Source organism: Nestor notabilis, unplaced genomic scaffold (assembly GCF_000696875.1).
Source record: "Nestor notabilis isolate BGI_N333 unplaced genomic scaffold, ASM69687v1 scaffold7277, whole genome shotgun sequence".
Lineage (NCBI taxonomy): Eukaryota > Metazoa > Chordata > Aves > Psittaciformes > Psittacidae > Nestor > Nestor notabilis.
The window spans coordinates 111,811-117,070 of NW_009935054.1; the positions used below are offsets into that span (position 1 = coordinate 111,811).

Sequence of the window (5,260 nt, forward strand, 5' to 3'; positions counted from 1 at the left end):
GAAAGAGAAAAAGAGAAAAGCAAAAGAACATTGAAATATCAGCACAAGATTTAAATAATAGCTTTTTAACTATATAATTCATCGATAATAAGGAAACTAAGGTTCCCTACTAAGGATGTCTGGAAGGAAATTGACTATAATAACTAGAAAATTTGGATCTATGATTTAATTTTTAACAATTCAATTCTTCAAAGAGTAAAGTAGAAAGAAGACACCCACATTCAGGGTTTCAGAGAAGCAAATTAAAACTACAGACTCCCGCAAATATTTTCAAATTTAACAGATAATTCTTTTCTTCTTTGATTTTGTGTGTACCATTTCCTAGCAGTACAAAAGCAGGAACTTGTGCATAGGAAAGAATTCCTCTTGAGCCCAGGAAGACTAATCACACACCCTTAATTAGGAATATAGTTTAAGCACCAGTTGAATTGGGGTCTCATAATATGCATGGGAAAAACTATGTATTTTGCCCTGCCAATTATTAACATCGATAGGAATTCCACAGCTAAACTACATCCTCTAAGGCTCAAACAGTACTGCTCATCTTTGCAGTTTTTTCTGACTTGAGACAAAACCCCCGAGCAAGCAAAAAAAGATAAGTTTGGCCTAGGCAGAACTAGCACATCATCCTAGTCCCTCTAACAGCTCCCTCAGATGAGAAGTCTGAGGTGCACTCTACTGCCAGCAAGCCTAGGGTCAACATATTTTTAAATACAAAATTAAATCAAATGAACTAAAATAGCTTCAAATGGAACTACAGTTTGTTGACATATTCTCATACTGTATCCCTCTTTTGAAGGGTCAATGAAGATATGTAATGTACAAAGTCTAAGAAAATAGGAATCTTTGTTCCCAGCTGTGATTTGGAAAGGGAAGTCCATGCTTAAATGGACAAATGATAAAAGTAGCCTCTAAATTATGCCCAATAATACCTATAATTACTGATCAAGAGTGTTCCTTAAAAATGTAGCCGGTTATATACATCACATATGGCTGCTTCCCTGAATTTATTCTTGTGACCACACATGAAGCAAAATCACATTTACTTCAAAATGGCTATTTGCAGGAATGATGACTAGAACTATTTCATGCAAAGAATTAACAAAGAATCCATGGTGGAGGTAATGATACAGTTTTGTGCCTCTTACCTGGATGAGGATACATTTGTGAGAATGAAACTACCAGCATAAACAGAAAACAAGACCAATGCTGTATTTTAATGTTCCTAAGATACAGGTTGTTAAAAAATAATGGAAAAAAACCCTACAACACAAACCAACAGCAGTTTAGGTTAGTATCCTGAAGTAATAGAAAAGAAACGTACTCAAGGGCCTCTTGCACACTATAAACTCCCCTCTGATCCTTCACAGTGATGTTCTTTTCCCCACCTGTAATACCCAATGGATTACCTGAGAATGCATGAGGTAACCTGAAGTGGTACTTTACACTAGGGTTAGTAACCCCAGGTGACACCTGTGTGCGGAAATATTACACAAACCGAAAGGGCAACTCAGCTGGAGTAGTGAGCCCATTCTTAGAGACAAGTAACTGTCTTTGTTCCACAGAAGTACAATGATAGAGTGCAAAAGCAGCATGCAGGAATAAAGACAGCTTATATAGGGGGTAGCTGATCATTTCCTCTGTATACATTATCTTAATTTTTTAGAATTTTTCTGTCTGATATACCTGGAGGTTTGGTTTTATGTGTGAAATTCTGGACAACTAAACCTATGTGGGCAAGGAAATCCTACTAGACTTCTACAGATAACTAGTCTACTTTTAAACATCACTGATAAGGGTTTGGAGTTGGCTTTTAAAGAGAAATGCTGGGGTTTTTTATTTCCCTAAAGATCAGGGTGATATTTTTTTTTTATTTTACTTTATTTTTTGCACAGTTCATGCATTAAGTAGTAGAATGACGTGAAATAATTAGTTAATGTCCCTAGTCCATAGGTGATGAAAAATGGTCACTCAGTATTTGGCTTCATGATTTAGGTTTCATTACAATCTAAATTTCATAAAGACTCTGTTTTCTCAATATGACTCTGCTCTGCATCAGCAGAATGGAATAAAGTGCCAAAAACAATTCTGTAGAAGAACGTCAACTTTTCTTCCATTTTTTTCTTTATTTCATTAAATGGTTGATCTCCACTCTAATGTAAGAATTCGTATTTTTCTGTGTAGCAAAACAAAATTTGATCATACTATGTCTAGAAAAACCTAGGACTGGAAAATTAAGAAGAATGAATGTACTCATTTCCCAGAATATCTTCATAATTAAATTGAACTTCTATATTGAAAAAACTTAATGTCTGACAGCTTTTAAGCCACATTAAAAATATACAGTAAATATCAGAATAGAGTGGGTGACTTATTCAAGACTAGGAAACTAAAAAGTAAAGTTCTAATTAAAGGCAGAAGTCAAGTTAACTACCTTCATAAAATGAACTTTTGTTCTAAAAATCTAGTAGTTGCTGAAAGGAGAGTCAAATTTGCTGAAAATTTAAGAAGTTTCAAGGTGATTTATTATGAGTCATAACAGAAACTACAAGTAAACTGAAATGATACTTTATTTTCTTTCCTTTGATGGGTAAATGAAAAACACGACAATTACAAAAGATGAATATAATCCTCACATTATTCTAGAAAATGAAATTTGGTATTGCCATTCAATTTCACAGCAGCACAAAGATTTTGGCAGCAGAGAATGATACAACTCTGTCAAAGTCTACAGTGGTTCAATTTATGTTTTCTAGAAGTATGTTTATTCTGTCAATTATATAGGCTAAAGACCAACTGCTTTGAATAAGAAGCTAATGTCTTTTCAGAAGACGACCTCATTAAAAAAATCTAGATACAGTCATGTGAGCAGTATAGCGCAAAATACTGAGCCGAAACCCTAAAACTCCTTGAAATCAGCTTCGAACTGCCGAAGTCCATTGCGTTCATTGGTTTCAGCCCTGTGCTTGTTAAAGTATGGTGAATGTGACACTGAGTAGCTGCCGAACAGAAATAAAGGAAAAACACCTCTCTCTCTCTCTTCAGCTGACTTCTCTGGCTTCCTTTCAACAACTGTCTTTCTTGCACTCAGATTAAGTAGGAAGAGGTCAAAACCACAGCTGTATGGGCAGTTCTCACTGAGGGCTGTGAAGTCAAATCAATGTCTAACTCTGCCCCGTGAGTTGTTTCCTCTACTAAACAAAACTGCAGCCTAACATTTAACAACTTCTTTCCAAATTCAGCTCAGCAGGATTCACACAGCCTAGGTATATAGTTATTCCAACATTAATGTGGTAAAAAAGTAACACGATAGCTTTAAAACTGAGCAGTGTGACTCACAGGCACACTGTTAATCATGGGAATTTTCCTTAAAAAAAACCCAACTCAAAACCCAAGTGTTATAACATGTCCCCACACCCATGGAGACATGCTGACACGCTAAAAGAAAAATTGTCAAATCCATTAAATGAAAGCATCATCCAGAAACAAGACAGGTAGGCTAGCAGAATTGTAGAAATCTACTAGATTTTATAGGAGGCACTTGAAAATTGAGAGGTTTCTTGATCAGTTTGGCCTAAGACAAAACCTGCCAGCTCCCACCAGCATACCGTGTAACATTAAATGACTGATATTTACTGCAGCAGAGAGGCACTTTCTCACCCCCTTGACTAAAGTAAGAGCATGCCACACTTATTTCTCTTACTCTTCCATATACTACCTATAAGATCTTGTCAAAGGAGATGTGTTCTTCTCTTTTGTATGTGGACTGAAGGTAATGAAAATGTATCATAAGTCTTGTATCCTGTAAAGCATGAAACAATTGAGCTACTGCTCTTGAAGACTAATAAGTTGGTGAACAGTAGGTATACATTCTAACTGGCTTAGGAAAGGGAAAAACAGAAATTGGTTCTGCTTACAGTCAATAATAATTCAAATAAATGCAAAGCAAACTAAGTGGGGCATATCCTCTCAACAGTTAAAGGCTCAATGCTATGAAGAGGCAGGGGATGAAGAAAGCATGATAGATGACAAGAGGAGGCAACAGTCAAATTGAGATTGCAAGCTAAAGGGAGAAAAAAGGATGGGACAGAAAAATTCACCAAGAATGGAGATGTACTGAGATATAGCATAGCAGGGAGACAACTGAGAAGTCCCAGGAAGCAGTGAAAAACAGAAATGGAAGCAATAAAAAGGAGATAGGAGATAGACTAAATGAAATGCACAGACACACTGGTATCCTACAATCATCTGTCCTAAATTATCTTCACTTTAATTAGGAGAGGAAGAATGTCTCCAAAGTTATAGAAATGCTATGGAACAGAAGTAAGCAAGTAAACAAATGCTCACAAACATAGCAACTGAAAATAACACATCCAACTTTATCATCACAAAGACTAGACTGGACTTTATGGTCTTTCACAGCAGTCTTCATATTGTTAAAATCCCCATTAATTTTTATTTTGCTCTTATTATCTGTTGCGGTACAAAGATACAGCTGTTGTCTGCAGAACTGCAAATCTAATATCTGCTCTTTGACAGAAATATTACATACTTTCCAGAGAGCAGTCATGTGGTAGTTTTTACCATTAGCACTGAGCTTGTACATGTCCTAAAAATGATGCTAACTTCCACTTAAGTTATAACACATTAAATAAAGGACAGCATGTGCTTTGTAGATCTTCTCCATTTATTTCTAAACTTCAAAACTTTTTAAATGTTATTTACATTGTATAGAAGTTCATTAACTTTCAAAGCTTAGAGGCCTGTAATAAACATTTAAGGTTAACAGGCAGATATAGAAATAATTATGATACAGTAAATCTAATGGTGGTTTTGAGCAGTTTATGTAATATTATTGAGAAGATACTGCATAAGGCTACACTACAAGACTGATTTATTTAAATCCCTTTTTAAAGGATTAGAAATTATCACAGATATTATTAACGCTTGTAGCTGCATGTATGCAAATGTCTGAAAAAAACCTAGGCAGGATGCAATTTAATCTCCACCAGCATGCTTAATAGATTTTTGACTATCAGGGAGATTCTAAGTTTGGCAGAAAGACAAACTTGCTAGACATGTTTATAAACCTCCTGGCAGATCTGAATCTGCTTAGCTTCAGAAATTCCTAGCTAAAATCATTACCATATTAATTGGTTATATGTCAAAAATGGAAAATGAAGATGTTCAAATTACCTTGTCCTTTTAATATTTATATGATAGAAAATAATATACAAAAAATTTATAATACTCACAGTTG

The 5,260-nt window shown here is 35.2% G+C and overlaps 1 protein-coding gene across 1 annotated transcript in view; it reads right to left on the minus strand.

Annotated features, from left to right (window-relative positions):
* The window catches only part of VAV3 (vav 3 guanine nucleotide exchange factor), a gene marked incomplete at its 5' end in the record, with an annotated part of 88,488 nt that overhangs the window by 7,813 nt on the left and 75,415 nt on the right, over window positions 1-5,260 (minus strand). The gene's annotated exons all lie outside the window — the stretch shown is intronic.